Source organism: Phyllostomus hastatus, unplaced genomic scaffold (assembly GCF_019186645.2).
Source record: "Phyllostomus hastatus isolate PE091 unplaced genomic scaffold, TTU_PhHast_1.1 phas_contig_34, whole genome shotgun sequence".
Classification (NCBI taxonomy): Eukaryota; Metazoa; Chordata; class Mammalia; order Chiroptera; family Phyllostomidae; genus Phyllostomus; species Phyllostomus hastatus.
Window position 1 is genome coordinate 56,324,137 of NW_025333857.1, and position 18,152 is coordinate 56,342,288.

The 18,152-nt window shown below is 40.1% G+C and overlaps 1 pseudogene; it reads right to left on the reverse strand.

The window, feature by feature from the left end:
* Positions 1-12,280, reverse strand: part of LOC123819615 — a 98,721-nt pseudogene extending 86,441 nt beyond the window's left edge.
* Between the last annotated feature and the right edge of the window lie 5,872 nt (positions 12,281-18,152).

Here is an 18,152-nt window from a genome sequence, read left to right on the forward strand (position 1 = left end):
TTGGGCATCAGTCTTTGCAAAGCAAAATTTTGCAGGGAGGTGGCTCACCTGGGGTTGCTCACCTCAGCGCCATGACCCTACATGCAACTGCCCAGGGGGCAATACCTATTTGTAACAATTCACAGGTATAGGGGTGGAGGGAGAGTCTCTAACTAGAACTAGGAAGATAGTAGAAAGGTTTTAGCAGGACCCTTGAATTTGCACTATGGAATGAAAACTAAATCTGTTCCTCTATAGCAAATACCTATATAGCATTTACTATGTGCCAACAACTCTTCCAAGTACTTAATACATATTGACTCATTTACTCTTCAAAGCATCTCCATGAGATATATACTACTATTACCCTCATCTGACATATGAGGAAACCAAGGAACAGTTTGAGCTCTCTTGACTAGTAGTAGCAGAGTCAGGACTTGAACCCGGGGAATCTTCCCCAGCATGTATGCAGTTAGTCACTGCATTTGGCTCCCTCATATCCATGATAGACATATATGCATAATACATTTTAAAGATGGGGTTTAGATACTATCTTCCAAATTGCTCCTCAGTAAGGGATTGGTAAAAAGCCTTAGCCACCAGCTGAGTAGAATTTATATGGGTTGTGTGCAAGTTTTCCTTTCTTTTTGCACAAAATCGTAGATCCTACAATGATGTGGACCTCATAATTCTCCCTAGCTGGAGTCTACACTCCCGTTGTTCTCAGGTTTTTGTAATCAGCTAACATTGGCAGCCTGCTAATCTGCTCAGAGATCATTCTAAATACCAGATCAGTTATCAGTTATATAGTTTTACAAAGGTCTGCTTTTCCCAATTACCCTGAAAAATATCTACCACATGCTCCATGCTATTAAAGAATGGGTTTTCTCTGTGTTTCATAACTTTGGAACTTTTTTTCTCTCCAGTCACGACATCCATGTGTCTGGCCAGTTGCCTCGGTCTTCCACGTGCTGTGGGTGTGGTGTGGGTGATGTGGCCATTACCTCTGTGCAGTCACCACCTCTGTGGTGATCCTGGTGATAGAGCATGAAGGGGAGCAAGTGGATATGGGGACCCATGGGGCACCTCTGCGTCTGCCTGTCTGTTAGTCATCATACCTTATCATGACTAACTTCTGGAAGTGATAGCTGCTGCTTTACCTTGGTCTTCCTCATCCCATGCAAGTTCCTCTTTTGGTCAAGTTTCTCCTGGAAACACACAGTGAAGGAGGTTCTGGGAAGTCTAGTCAGCCCACCTGACCTGGCACAGCAGCATGAAACACTGCCATACTCTTGTATGATCTTTCTGTCAGCCACATTGGTGACTGCTATGTTGGAGTGAGGTGGTGCACACATAAAGAATCAGAAATCTACCTGTTGAGCATAATATTGGAGCAAGGGTGATTGCATGGGTGATTTTAAGATATCTTCTTCAGCTAAGATAGCCTGATGCGTCCCCCATCCATACCTGATGTGGTTATCCCTGAGGGTGGAGCCATGACCCTTGAGATCCATTGGCTTGAACACCGTTTTCTCTGGAATGTGCTGGCGTGAACATGGCCAGTGACTGCCTCTATGACTCAGAGTTAATGAGAAATTTATCTTGAGCCTCTGAGTGTTGAATCAATACATTTATCAAGTGACCTATACATATACCTTTCTATGAAGGTATATAGGCCAGCTCCTATTTGATCAAGAGCTCCAATTTCAATTAAGCATAATAAACAAAACTTGCCTACAAATAACAGTTTCAGAGCTACAGCTTTGAATGTCATGTCCACAGAGGTGGACCTCTGCTAGGACGTTTCAATGTTTCTACAATACAGGTGAAAGCAGGACTCTTTAGTCTTTGTCTTGGGTACTTGGGTGAGTACCAAGTACTTCCTGATATGAAAGCCAGGTGCCATTAAGTCTTAACATTAAGGACATGCTAAGAGGGTTCAAGGGACTCAAGGTCTCAATGTATGTCCCCTAGAATATGAGGCTTGTGTTTGCTTTCCATAAGTGTAGAAATAATATGACTGAAACCCTTTGCCTGAAGCCAGAATGACAAGAGAAACTGACCACATCCCTCCAGCACTATAGGGGTCCACTGTGGAAGCAGGTCTGAACTGTAGGTTGAGGGCTCAGCTGTAGTGTCATTATCCTGGACAGGACTTTTTAATTTTTCAAATGAGAGCATACTTGTGAATTAAAGTGACTGAAAAACTTATTATCCAGGAATACCTGAAATTGTTATGGGACTGAAACATGTTCCTCCACCCTCTACATACATGCACCCAAGGGCAGAGAAAGAAATTTTCAATGAGGCCTTCTTATGAGAGTGGTGGGAAAGAATAAAACTGTTTTCTGCTTGTACCCATCAAATCTCCTGTACTGCTTTGTTCAATTTAGTGCCAAGATGAAGGATTCTTTAGGATGACAATGCACCAGATCTAGGCAGGTAAATTGAATTCTCTGAGCCTTAATTTCTCAACGCAATTGTGAATGGTAACAGTGCATACCTTACAAGGAATTCCTGTGTGTTTGAAATAAGACCAAGCCAGCCATTTAGTAGGTGCTCAGTAAAAAGAGGAGCCTGAGGAAGAACCTCACCTCCTTCCACGGGCAAGGGGGCTCTCCAGCTGAGACAAAATCCAGAACACAACTCAGTGACTAGCAGTGCTTGTCATATTGACCAAACAACAATAGATGGCCCAGGTATAAATTCAAACAAGCATTCTCTATCCACCACTTGCTTATAATGCTCTTCTAATCAGGGCCTGGGTTTAAATGGAGAAGTCACCTGTCACTACACTACGAGTCAGTGCTCTGATTTTTGGTGGAAAATGGCTAGAAGTGAGAGCATGACTCCTAATCATGAAGCATCCATTTAGACCAGCCTTCGTGGTGGGTCTGCCTGGTCCAAGGGGGGAGGCCTGGCACTCTGGGGCAGGTGGACAGGCTGAGACATAGACCCCTCCCATGAGCCAAGGTTCATATTGGTTCTACTTCTTGGCACAATGCTTGGGAAGCAGCATGGTGGATTGGCAAAGGGTGTGGTCTTTGAATTCCAACTACCTGGCACTCAATAACGGTTCTTCTCTTTCTCCATCTTTTCTTCTTGGCCTACTTTAAAATTTTTGGCAGTGCTTCCCTTTATCTTCTGGAGGCCTCACTCCCCTCAAAGACTCCTGTATCTCTTCCTCCTCATTTGGGCTCTCCCTTAATCGATGTTTATGCCTCACTCCATCTGTTTGTCCCTTGGCCCCTTCTATTGTGGGCCTCCTTGTTTTTCCTCCCCTGCTGCTCTCCCCTCCCTCATTCCTCCCCACTGCTGTCTCATTCAGCCTCTCCCTGTTGCTTTCCCTTCCTCTTTTCCATCTCTCCCCTCCTTGTCTCTTTCTCTATTCTCTGCTGTCATATGGCTCTGTACATCTGCACAGAGGTGCTTTCTACACAGACACTTTTCTTCCATTCTCCTTTGCCCATCTGGCTGCCTCTCTGGGTTGCCACAGGCCAGCTGCCAGAGGAGAAAGCAGGGATGAAGACAGGAAGGAGAGCTAGGCTAAGGGTCTGCTGGGCCTCCAGAATGAGAAGAATTGTCTTGGGAATCCCCTGACTCTGTATTCCTCCATATTCATTTTAGCTGGAGCAAGACCTGCCTATTGGGAAAGAAGACTTCCATTTGGGCACTCAATTAATTGACACACACACACAAATAAAATACCAATCTTAACAACGAAAACAAACACAGAGCTTCAACATCTCCGTTCCTCAGGCTAGGAAAAACTGTGCTCACGTATTGGCTTCTCTCCCCTCCCCCTCTTTCTGCCTGCTGGGTTCAGCCGATGTTCTCCTGGAAGCAAGAATGGCCCTTTGTGGAGCATGAGCCAGGAGACAGGTCATTTAGGGTAGCTGGTGGCCAGGACTATTGCTTCAACCCCCAATCCTCTTTGTATGGCACTTGCCATAGAAACAGGCACTGCAAATTTTGACTGCAATGCACTTGAATCTGTATGTGTAGATGTAGAGATAAGTGAGGTCTGCCTTGTTGCCCATCTGGCAAGGTGAGAGTCGGGTGTTGTAAGGATTACATGTGATGATATATGAGGAAGGCCTGGCGTATTACCTGGCACAGATGAGGACTTCGGAAATGCTAGTTTCCTTTCCCTTAAATTGTAGGCATAATGAGGAATCAGAATGCATGAGCTCACTGTGGAAGGACCCAGGTGGGAAGGACCTCCCACCTAATGTAGAAATCTGCCTCCTATGGTGTGGGCCTGAGAACTGCAGGTTCAGGTTCTGCTTGATCCCTACCCTGCTGGGGACCTCAGGCCCTAACTCCCACTGAAGTTTTGATTAGCTGTCATAGATAGAGTTACTTTTATGTCTCATTATTTCTCCCCCATACTTCCCACCAAACTTATCACCAAAGCTAACGCTACATAGAAGTGTTCTGCTTGTTTCTACTTGTGGCAGCCCTTCTGAAATCTGAGGCCAATTTCTGTGACAGTTCTGGTGTCCCTTCTTCAGAGTTAGACATCCCCAGTGTGCTGAGTCACACCTCAAATGACTAAATTTCCTGATCCCTCACTTTCTTGGTGTCTGAAAGGTAACACAATGCAGTGGAAATGTCAGGCAGAGAGAGACGTGTGGGGAAAGCTGTGTGTTGACTCTGGCAAGTCACTTCTCTTTCTTGTTGTCTCAGCTTTTGCATCTGTATAATGGGAACATCAATAAGGTATGCAAAGTGCTTAGCATGGTGCTGGGCTTGTAAGAAGTTAGTCATAATTGCTTTCTTGATCATTCTCTCCTGGACTTGCATGATTTGCATATATCACTCTCCAATATGACTTAACAGTGAAAGTGGCCACTTCTGAAATCTACATCAGACACCAATAGTGGACACCACTTGCCTCTGTCATTTTGGATACATTACTCCAACAATAAGCGGCTCGAGGCAGCTTTGGTCTGCAGCATCACACAAGTCCCTGTCCCAGCCCCCAGCTGCTTGGGGAGCATATGTGATCTTTGAACCATTTTACATAAATAGAAATTTCCCTTTTGTTACAGTCCATTCTGTTCACCTTGGAACATACTATTTCAGGCAGAGTTTGCACCTACCATTCCCTTCTTCCTTCCTGAAGCAGTTGGGGTGAGGTAAAGGGAATGATCAGTATTTGTTTAGCAATCAGGATTGTAGATGAGTGCTTCTGAAAGGCAAAAAAGAGTTTAATTCTATCAATTCAAACTAATGACAAATCCCAGATGAAAAAATATCATCAGGCAATGGAAAAATCATGGCCACAAATGAAAAACAGAGCTGCCACAGGTAACGGGATCATCCTTTTCCAAGTCTTCCTTTCACATTCATTTGTGTTTGTACACTTATTTGGAAGCTGTGAGTGTTGGCCAGGTGTTAGCAGGTGCCATAGCCTTAAAAATGAAAAGATCGTAGAAGAAGTTAGCACTGAGAAGGCTCTATCCATTGATTTCATTGCTGCTATAGGTGAAGAAAAGGTATCAGTGATGCAGCTGCAGCTCCTGAGTGCCTGGGGCCCTTTGAGGAATGCCACTGCTCTGGAAAAAGTGAGGACCTTCTCGTAAGGCAGGTCCATGCAAGTTCCCCCAGGCTGATGCTCAGGCCCTTAAAGAAGTGTCCCTCTCCAAATCCTAATTATTTCCAGCTTTGCATATTTTCTTTTTGTAATGGCCTTCATTTACATACATGTATTTTTTTTTACCTGAGAGATCATAGTAGTTCATGTAGCAATCTTTTTTTTTTTCCACTTCTCTTCATATTGGGCAGAACTCTTTGTGTTACTGTAGGATCTTTACAATGATCATTCAAAAATATGAATCTGATGCTACTTCATATGGATGAAGAATACTGTATTACGTTTCTATTGCTGTCACAAAAATTCCTGAGAATTTCACAGCTTAAAATAATGTAAATGTATTACCTTATAGTTCTATAGGCCAGGAATCTGGGTCTCATAGGCTAAAATCAAGTGTCAGTGGCCTGAGCTCTTACCTGGGGAGAATTTGCTTCTGAGTTCATTCAGGTTATTAGCAGAACTCAGTTGCTTGCTGCTGTAGGACTGAGGTCCTGCATCTTTGCTGGTTGTCACCTGAGGCCAGCCCTTGCCTCCCTGAAGCCTCATTCTGGTTCCTGCATGCAGGCCTGTACATAGCAGAGTCAGCGATGGTGCATCAAACCCTTCTCATGTTAGAATATCTCTGACTTCCCCTCTGCCTCATTTGTCTGCTCCAGATGGTGAAACTTCTCTGCTATTAAGGGTGCATAAAACAGCTCAGAGTCCATCTAGATAATCAAAGGCATTCACTTTATTTTAAGGTCTGCAATCTTAATTATATTTGCAAAGTAAGTCTCTTTTTTTCATGTCATGTAACATATTCATACGCTCCAAGGAGTAAGACACAGGTATCTTGGGGAAGTTATTATTCTGTTTACTGTGAACACTTAAGCTAACCATTACTTATTGTTGGATATTGAGACAGCTTGTAGGCATTCAATTTATTTCTTTGTTTATTTCTATAGATAACACTGCAGTGAATGATTATTCACTTAGTTTTTGCTTTTAGGACCAATAGCTTAGATGAACTCTATGGACGGGATTACTGCTCAGAAATAGGGGCATCTTTACAATCTGATGCTTATTATTCCATTGCTTCCTCAAAGGGTTGTACCTGTTTATATTTATATATATTTTAATTGATGATTTAATTTTTTTTCATTTTACAGTTGTTCCAATTATCCTGTTTATATTGCTACTGGTTTTAGATTTAATCTGTTCACCTCTATCTTTTCCCAGAGCTGAGTGTTAGCATAAGCTATAAAAAAAAAGATTACAGAGTATTACAGAGTGTTCTATTAATTGGTTATGCTTTCTTTCCAAAGAAACTATAAGAAAACAATAAACAAACACAGATTTGAAGACAGAGACTATCATTGTCTCTTGCTCCAGAGTGCTCTGTGGAATGCTGAGATCCTAGCTGAAGGGGGTGGTGTGCTGGATGCAGAGCATGCCAACTTGTGACAGCAGGTTGTGTACATCTCTCTCTAACTTAGCATTCAGTGATGTCAAGTTGCCAGCTTAATTCAACCATGGTAAGAACATTTACACCATGGAAACTGGTAAACATTAGAAAACAATACTATATATATATATATATATATATATTTTTTTTCTTGAGTGCTATTGGTTAATGGGTAATCAATAGGTCTTTGGGGTTCTAGGTACTCACTTTTGGTGTCAAACAGATTTTGGAGAGTATAATTTTTTTTCACAATTAACACTTTGTATTGAATTCAAAAGAACAAAAACTACAATTCCCACCAAGGGAAAATAAGATAAGTATTTCATGGATATTTTAGTCAATAATAATCTCTTCTGTGCCTCCCCAAGATGATCTGATATAAGCAAATTTACCCTTTAAATAAAAAGGACAAAGCCTCAATTATAAACAAAATGGAAGATTCCCACATTGAGGTCATACCATATAGTCAGGTTCCAAGCATGAAAGTTAAATAGGTTTAACTGAAACTTAGCAAAAGACTAATTTCTGATTTCATTAATCAGTGAAAATCTTCATTTATGCACACTCTCATTTATAGTAGCAAACATATATGAATGGTGAGTACTTAGCACAAAAGTCTCCATAATTGCACTTTGAATGCCTTCATGATTTAACAATGGAAAGATTTTCTAAACAGATCTGCTCTTCGATAGAGTAAATGAAATATTAAAATTCTTTAATGGATCAATCATGCAATAAGTAATGAAAAAACCTTATCTACTTAACCTACATTAGTACTATCTTAGCTAAAATATAACTTGGTCACTTAGCAGAAAATTTCAGGCACTTATTCATTTTAGGTGGGTAAAACAAATATTTCTGGGAAAATGTAAAGTAGTACAGTTGGCCATCAAATGCTTTACCCAAGGATCCTGACCTTCCAGAGTCTAGACATCTTTGGACCTTAGAACCTTTCTGTGTTCTCAGCACCTATGTTGTATACCAAATTCCACTGGCTAGGCAATACATTTTATTCTAACATTTATTTCTACTTCATTTCTTCCAGCTATTAAACAGTTTTTGCTTGAGATAAAAGGACAACTACATTTAACGAGGGCTTATGGTAGTTGTATCTTGAGTCAATAAAATTTTGTTTTCTTTGCCATTTTTTGTTGGTTGCTTTAAAAAATGGTAGGCTAAAATTCTCAAAAAGCAATCAACAAGCTTATGGAAAATGTAAATCGTATTAAGGCCTTGCAAAATGATCTTTTAAAATATAGTCTACCGAGAGTAGAGTAGAAATAGCAGAATCATTTAAAATGTGTTTCAGACTACTTCCAGCCAAGTGGAGATATAGGTAGATACACTTTGTCTCTTTGCACAACCAAAAGAAGGATGACAACAAATTTAAAAACAAAAGATAACCAAAATTGCCAGAAAAATTGAACTGTATGGAAGTCTGACAACCAAGGAGTTAAAGAAGAAATATTCATCCAGACTGGTAAAAGGGGCAGAGACAGGCAGCTGGGGCAGAGAGGACTCATGGCAAGGCTGGCTCTCTTGGCTGGAGGACCAGGTCTCCACAACACAGCGAAGGTATTTGCCCCACCAGGGAAAATACCTAAGGCCCTGCCCCTTACTACATAACAAGTGTGCTGACACAAAGCAATATGGCCCAAAAGAAAGAACAGATCAAAGCTCTAAAAATAGAACTAAGTGATGAAGAGAACCAACCTATCAGAAGCAGAGTTCAAAACACTGGTAATCAGGGTGCTCACAGAAATGGTATGGTCACAAAATAGAGGAAGAAGTGAAGGCTATACAAAATGAAATAAAGGAAAATGTACAGGGAACCAACAGTGACGGGAAAGAAACCAGTACTCATATCAACAATTTGGAGCTGAAGGAAGAAACAAACATTCAACCAGAATGGAATGAAGAGACAAGAATTCAAAAAAATGAGGGGAGGCTTAGGAACCTTTGGGACAACTTTAAACATTCCACCATCCGAATCATAGGGGTGCCAGAAGGGAAAGAGGAAGAGCAAGAAATTGAAAACTTATCTGAAAACATAATGAAGGAGAACTTCCCCAAACTGGCCAAGGAAATAGACTTCCAGTAAGTCCAGGAAGCATGGAGAGTCCCAAAGAAGTTGGACCCAAGGAAGCATGCACGATAGTACAGCATAATTACATTACCCAAGATTCAACACAAGGAGAGAATCTTAAAAGCAGCAAGAGAAAAGGAGATAGTTACCTACCAAGGAGTTCCCATAAGACTATCAGATGATTTCTCAAAGGAAATCTTGCAGGCAAGAAGAGGCTGGAAAGAAGTATTCAAAGTCATGAATGGCAAGGACCTACAACCTAGATTACTCTATCTGGCAAAGCTATCATTTAGAATGGAAGGGAAGACAAAGTGCTTCCCAGATAAGGTCAAGTTAAAGGAGTTCACCTTCACTGAGTCCTTATTATATGAAATGTTAAAGGGACTTATCTAAGAAAAAGAAGATAAAAAATATGAACAATAAAATGACAATAAACTCACAATTATCAACAATTGAACCTAAAAAAAGGAAAGAAAACCAAAATGTACTAAGCAAGTAACTAGAATAGGTACAGAATCACAGAAATGGAGATTACATGCAGGGTTATCAGTGGGGAGGGGGCAGAGGGAGGATGGGGGAAAAGGTACAGGGAATAAGAAGCATAAATGGTACGTACAAAATAGACAGGATAAGGTTAAGAATAGTACAGGACACGGTGAAACCAAAGAACATAGATGTACAACCCATGGACATGAACTAAGGGAGGAGAAATGCTGGTGGGAGGGGGATGCAGGGTGGAGGGGAATAAAGGGGAGAAAAAATGGGACACTTGTAGTAGTATAATCAATAAAATATACTTAAAAATAAAATAAAATGTGTTTCAATTTCATTTGAAAATATAAAAAGTTAAATTACTCTGACTATTAACAGTAATACTTAGCAAAGAAAAAATTTAAAAACTGAGCAAACCTTAATTTATTTAATTAACACTATAATTTTTTCTAGTTACATTGAAAAATTATCAGTGAAAAAAATTTTTAATTTCAGGAATTCATATAATAATCATTAAATTATTGAGTAAAAATTCCAATGATAATCTAAATTTAAAAGCTGATGAATACAGAATAAAAGTCAACTGCATTTGTGCTTGAACAGCAAAAACAAACAAAAACACAAAAAATAGATTGTTCATCATACGACACTAAATGAGGTATTTTTGGCTATGTAAGCATGTTAAGTAAATACGTTTTCCCTGCTAGTATTTTTATGCATCACATGTGAATGCAGACTTAAAACAACTTTGAAATAAAAAGATACCAATACCTTTATTCTGTACTTTCTTTTGTAGTAACTTCATTGCTAGATTTTTGATGTAATTTTGAGGAAGAATTTTCATATACAATAAACTAATGCTCGTTTGGTCAAAGTCATATACCAAAAAAAAGTCCCCCATACTTTTCAACATAATATACAAAACTGTAAAATCTGTAAAGGTGGAAACTCTCTGGAATTTCTTAAAAGCATTAGAAAGCACAGCATGGCAAATAAAGGATTCTATATAAATAGTGTTTAAGCATTTTGTAACATAGGCTGTTCTTAGTGTAACTGGAGTGCAACTTGTCTACATATACACACTAAATATTTCAGAAGCAGGTGAAGTAAACAAAAGCCTAGTTCTTTAAGTTGCACTTGATCACATAGACTAGTAAGTCTCTGTGGTTGCTCGTCCTGTTCCGTGGAAGAAACGCTGGTGCCAACAAATCCTGTGTGACCCTGTGGTAGGTCCATATTAAGATCAAGGCCAGCTTCATCTGCTATTTCTTGAAGCAGCATATCCATTTGGTTTTGTGGTGTTGTTGTAGTGCTACTCATTATGTTTTCCATTTGTTGTGTGTTTGAACATCCAGTGTTTCAAGCTAGTGTTCAAATTTATTCATCAGTGCAATCTTTTCAAGGTTCATACTCCTCAACGTAAGATCTGTAGACTTAACTACACCTGCCATAGACTTGGTTACCTTGCTCATTATTTGTTCTCCTTTCTCTCTCTCTCTTTTTTATTGTTGTTCAAGTACAGTTGTCTCGATTTTCACCCCTCCACCCCATGCATCCCCGCCCCAACCATCCTACCTTCCACCCTTGAACCTACCCCCTCCGGCTTTGTCCATGTGTCCTTCATACATGTTCCTTGATGGCCATTCCCTTATTACCCCCTACTATCCACCCCTCTCCCCCATTACTGTCCATTTGTTCTTTATTTCAATGCCTCTGGTTATATTTTCCTTGCTTGTTTGTTTTGTTGATTAGGTTCCACTTATAGGTGAGATTATATGGTATTTGTTTTTCACTGCCTAGCTTATTTCACTTAGCAGAATGCTATCCAGCTCTATCCATGCTGTTGTGAAGCTCCTCTTTTTTCTGCTGCATGGTATTCCATTGTGTAGATGTACCATAGTTTTTTGATTCACTAATGGGCACTTAATGGGCACTTAGGTTGCTTCCAGCACTTGGCTATGAACATTGGGGTGCATGCATAGATTCTTTTGAATTGGTGTTTCAGGATTCTTGGGGTATAATCCCAGCAGTGGAATTGCTGGCTCAAAAGGCAATTCCATTTTTAGTTTTCTGAGGAAATTCCATACTGTTTTCTACAGTGGTCATACCAGTCTTCTTTCCCACCAACAGTGCATTAGGGTTCCCTTTTCTCCACCACCTTGCCAGCACTTATTCTTTGTTGATTTGCTTATGATGGCCATTCTGATTGGTGTGAAGTGGTTACCTTGCTCATTGTTATTGCAGTTTGAACTCTGGCTGCCACAGCATCTACCCTAGCATTCATTCTCAAGAAATTAATTGCTTGGGTCCTCTGGTGGATTGCATTTTCAGTATGTATTCTTACAACTTCTGTATTGCCTTTTTGAATGGTCTTTTAAATCTTTACTTCTTCTTTTTTTAACTGAAGTTTTAATTGCAGAGATTAAAATACATAATGTTGATAGGATCATATGGTGCCCAGTATAACATGTAAGGTGCTCAATAAAGGTTCATGAGTGTATTGTGTGTAATGTGTGTATGTAGATAGATACACACACACCACCCACACTCACATTGGGCATCTTTTGATGCCTGGGTTTCACCTGTTGGCCTTTTCTTCTTTAACTCATTTCTTGGCATTCCTGTTAAGCTATTTTGCAACAAACTTCAAGTTAAATATGTGTTTCTCCATATTCAACATAGTCCTACAACTTTTCTTGGGAGGCAACAGTCCTGGGCAACAGCACAGTTTTGATGTGAGGGTGCTCAGAGTTCTGTTCTAGTCCCAACCTGGGTGGTCTGGAACCTAGGTTTGCTGAGAGTGCAGTTTAAAATGGAATAAGAGGGAGGACAGCACTTTCAGACAGCAGCCTCATGTAGAGGAACAAATACAGATTTGAGGATGAGACAGATCTTGTTTCAAATACTGGTTCCACAAAACTATTAGCTTTAGATTTGAGGCAAGTTGCCAAACTTCTCTAAATCCTAGTTTCTTTAACTAAAAATGAGGAAACTCATATCTATTTCATAGGCATTTTTGGAGATTAAATAATATATTTATATAATATAAAAGGTATACAAACAAAAAATATAAGTTATGATAGTAAGTTTAATTCCATGAAGTGGTCGCCAACTCTCCTGTGTCAACTAAATAAGTGGCTTGATTATATGTTTTATCTCTTCAAACACACTGTTATTCATACCTTACACTTGGACTGCATTTGCAATACCCAGAGAATTAATGGCTAATACACCCATCAAGTATAAGGCCTCTGATTTCCATTTTCTTGCTCCAAATTCTCAGGGAGATTTATATATTGAGGACCAGGAGGCATGCCTCATTTACATCAAGACACTGGGCACTACTTAAATTAGTTTTCTTATTTCACAAGAAGTCATTTATTTGAAAGTATTTATTGAGCTGCTACCTCTCTGGTAGTAACAATACCTCTTTCATTTCCATAATACTTTAGAGTTTACAAAGCAAGTTCACACCCATGATTTTATTAAAACCTCATAACAACGAGATGAACTCGATATTGTTATCCCTATTTTAGAGATGAGGAAGCTGAGACTCAGTGAAGAGAAGCCACTTTCTCAGGGTGGCCCAGCTAGTAAAAAACTGTGACAGCAATCATTCCTTCACTGTGAATAAGAACAAGTATACCTTGTTCACCATGTGAAAGCAGAGCCATTTGATTGGTTAGTCCAGTTGTGTCAATTAATTTGTAATGATGATTTACATTTGCACAGCATAATTGCTGTTCACAAAGTAATACATGTGTTATCTCAATTTAGCCTCACAAAAACCTATGAGGTACAAGCAGAAGGAAATATATAGCTAAGAGGGAAGAAAGAGGACATGAATTGAGAACCCGCTATGCACCCAGAATAGATCTTGCTAATGTAACTTGGATTTCCTAGAATGTTGAGTCAGAGGCAAAACTTATATGGACATGTTATATTGAGAAGTGTAATCCAGGGAAGCAAAAGTGAGGAGAAAAAAAAAGGAAATGAGACAGAGAAAGAGGAAAAGCAAATGTAAGATGACACTTTATTGAACTAGCTACAGCTTGTTGAGAAAAACAGTAGGCTGTATACCACTCAACACCAAAAAATAAATAATCCAGTTAAAAAAATGGGCAAAGAACCTAAATAAACACTTCTCCACAGAGGACATACAGATGACCAGTAGACATATGAAAAGATGCTTAACATCACTAATCTTCAGAAAAATGGAAATTAAAACCACAATGAGATATCACCTCACACTTGTCAGAATGGCTACCATCAGTAAACCAACAAACAACTAATGTTAGTGAGGATGTAGAGAAAGGGGAATCCTCCTACACTGTGGGTGGGAATGCAGATTGGTATGGCCACTGTGGAAAGCAGTATGGAATTACCTCAAAAAAATTAAAAATGGAACTTCCTAATTACCCAGCAATTCCATGTCTGGGAATTTGTCTGGAGAAACCCAAAATATGATTTTTGAAATATATGTACCCCTATGTTCATTGCAGCATTATTCACAATAGCCAAGATTTGGAAGCAGCCTGTGTCTACCAGTATGTAAGTAGATATACTACTTAGTCATTAAAAAGAAGGAAATCTTACCATTTGCAACAGCATGGAGGGATCTGGAGAGTAATATGCTAAGTGAAATAAGCCAGTCAGAGAAAGAGAAATGATATATGATTTCATGTATATGTGGAATCTAAGGAACAAAATGAACTAACAAACAAAATAGAAATAGATTAATAGATACAGAGAACAGACTGACAGCAGTCAGAGAGGAGGGGAGTTGGGAGCTGGGTGAAAAAGCTAAAGGGATTAAGCAAAAACAAAACAAAACAAAACAAAACCAGAAAAAACTCGTAGGCACAGACAACAGTGTGGTGATTACCAGAGGGAAAGGGGGGATGGGAGGAGGTAAAAGAAGGTAAAGGGGGGGTGGTAAATGGTGATAGAAGGAGATGACTTTGGGTGGTGGACACACAATAAAATATAGGGATGATGTGCTATAGAATTGTGCACTTAAAACCTGTATAATTTTATTAACCAATGTCACCCCAATAAATTCAATAAAAATTTTTAAAAATATAGTAGGTTGCTTGGCCATGTAGGAAATCTCAGAAAGGAACCATTCAGACTTGGTGCACTCCTTCCTGTCTCCTGACCTTAATGATGGACAAAAACCCTCCCAAGGGCATTAACTCCTTCACATTTCTGGGATGTGTTACTCACCCTCTGGGCAGTTACTGGGGGCAGCCAGAGGAGCGGGCCAGGTTAGGCTGCAGTGGCTCTTACTAAGGCTGGCAAAGTATAAGCCTTCTGAAGTCTGGCCCTTGCTATGGAAGGGAGATATGCAACTGTCGATGTTAGGGAACCGTGTGACTATGGTGGTGAAAGCTGGGGGACTTTGTGACCATGAGCATGATGTTGGCTTTCACTGGGGGACAGGTGGAAATGAGCAGACTTGGGATGGGTCGCACAATAGGTCTAAAACACAAAAACCACCTCATCTCATCTGTACCATACTATGGGGAGATAGGTATTGCTCTTCCCAACTTTTCAAGTGGGACTCATTGAGATAAGAGGTGGGATGGGGACTAAGTACAGGCTGCATAATCTGTGCTCTTTAGCAAAGTATGAATTGCTTTACTTTATTATTTTTATTCATTTTTTACAAAAGGAAAACATGAGAATTAAGCATATTTATTCCATCCATATTCCAAAGTCACAGAAAAAAAGAAACACTAGTTTCTCCACGCAGAAAGGTATCTCTGGGATACCACCTTGCTCCTGACCCTTGTTGGAACTTGGGGCCCAGGTGTGGATTAGCCCATTTTGATAGTGCCGCACATACATGCCCTTTGCAATCAGCACATGGATCCCGGCTCATCCTGGGGGTTATCTCCTTGGTAAACTCTCTCTTCTGTCTGTGTTCCTTCCTCAACCCAAGGAGTGATGATGTCCTCCACCTAGAATTCCTGCTGCCACATAGCTTCCTGATTTGAGAATCATCATTCTGAAATGTTAGTCTGTGTAAATCACTTCTGTAGAAAAATCTTCCTACTGTCCTAAAGTTCAAGCCCAAGCTATTCAGCTTCCATGATCACACTATTGCCTTCCCTTCTCGTATCACCGGTTAGAATGCTTCCACTTCACAACTTATGTTTGAGCACAGAGGAAGAAAAGTTCCTGTACTTCTGTGCCTATGTGCCCCTCTTCAGGCTGTTTCTTCTGTTGAAAATAGTTTTGTCCTTATCTTTTGAGAACTTCTGTTCGTGTACCCAAACTTTTTTCAAATGCTTCCTATTCTCTAAAGCCATCGTGGCTCCCCTGTTCAATCAAGATTGTCCTTGAGGCTTTATTTATACCTCATTCAGCAGTAATGATCACAGAATCTCATTATATGTTTACTCATTTTAGGCATCATTTTCTCCCTCAGATCAGGGAAGGGACTATGCTTTGGCATGCTGAGGACTGGGTCATATTGGGAGCACAATGACTGTTGGTTGATGTAATTTAAATCTCTAGATTCATCCTTGGGTGGCCAAGCCTCTCAACTACAAGCAAATTCTTGTGAATTGCCACAGAATTTTAGGTCCTAAAACTCAATATACATTCCAAAAAAAACAGTCCTTGTAGACCCTGAATGGTTACTCCAGCACCAACCTATCATTTGATGTTTCTTTCATCCCAAAGACCCTCAAGTCCACTGCAGATATAATTTTGATTATCAAGTGATTACTTCTTCACCTTGAATATTTGACTAAATATGAATATGCACATGTAAAGGGCAAAACTGCATGAGGGCAGGTTAAGAAAAACCCACGACTATCCAGAAGCAAAAACTGAACAATTCCAGAGCTCACACAAGAGACATTATAGTTCCAATTAGTCACAGTGGAGGGACCTTGCTAAACACCTGCAACATACAGTAACTACCTGTCGCTTCTTAACAGTGAGACACTGTGGACAGAAATGGAAATATGCTTTTGTAAGGTATTACACTAAACATGAAATAACAGAATATTTGTCAAATATAGACTATATAAGTGAATGTAAAGATATATAGTCTAAACCCTAGAACAACCACTAAAATGGAAACAAATGGGAGATAAAATGTAATACTAAAGGGGGAAAGAGGGACAGAGACAAGAAGGGACAAATAGAAAAATGGTAGATTTCAAGCCAAACATATCAATAATTATATTATATATAAATGGCTGTTTCCATGGAGGAAGGACAGCCATCATGCTGTGGCAGGTATGGGGAATGATAGAAGCTGTGTCCCCTGTCTGAACTGGACACCAGAGAAGGCAAGGAGGTGAGCAGCAGAGCACAGAGCCTCCGTGACAGTCAGCAGAAATTTGAAGGGGCCTGAGAGGCTGGGGCAAAGGCAGAGAAACACTGCAGCAATGTTTATTGTGAAAGAACGGCAGTTCCCAGTAGAATGTGCCTTCGCCAACCCATATGGGGCAAGAAGACATTCATTAAGAGCTGTACACAAGACCGCAAGGGGCACTGCTTACCTGTGTATGAAAACCACAAACCTGAAGCTCTTTGAAAACACCAGATGATGATTTAAATAATTGATGGGCTAACTGATTTTAGACCAACAAAACAGTTACGTTAGATTCATAGGGTCTTCCACAGTGTGGGTCAGGTAGCCACAGGGTGCAGGTCCTAGTGACTAAGTTCAGACATTGAGAGTATGCATTAGAAATGTCGGTATCAATTGTCAGTGGACTTGCATTGTTTAGCTCTTTTACTTTCTTTTTATTTTTATAGTAGGCAACTTGATCTAAATGTACAAAAGTATGTAACTGAGAAATTTGGACATCTAAAAAGATGGGTTATTTATCATATGTAGTTTGAGAATTATTGCCACAGAACAGAGGTTGGGAAACTAGCCCACAGGCCACATCCAGCCTATTTGTTTTGTACAGCTCATGAGCAAAGAATAGATTTTTTTTTAAAAAATTGTGATTTATGAAAATCATACAAAATTCATACTTCAGTGTCCATAAATAAAATGGTATCAGGGCACAGCCATACTCAATCATTTATACATTTTCTACCACCGCTTTCAACTATAGTAGAGGAACCAAGTCATTGCAACAAAGACCACTGGGCCCACAAAGCCTATGATATTTCATCTCAGTGCTTCACAGAAAACATTTGTCCTGGCTTTAGAAACAGTTACAACTCACAAATCTGCATCTCGGTAATCTGGCTGTTCGAAAATCATCCAAACAAAAGTCTTTCTTCAAAAATTGTCTTTATAAGCTGTGGCCTTATTTTAACAGGTCTGCCTCCAGTTATGTCTCCCTAACTGGGGTCTGCTACTGTCCTGCTCACAGCTGTTCCATGGGTGACCCATGACTGCCAGGAGGTGGCTTGGCTCACCCTTGTCTCCCCAGGAAAACCACCTGCTGCCTTTGTTGTTCTGGGCATTCCCAGTCCCGTTTTCACCAGGCCTGACCCTGCCTGGCTTGTAAAATCTGATGGGATCTCTGCCCAAGGAGGGATGGCTGACAGCAGGCAGAAGTGCCACCCAAAAG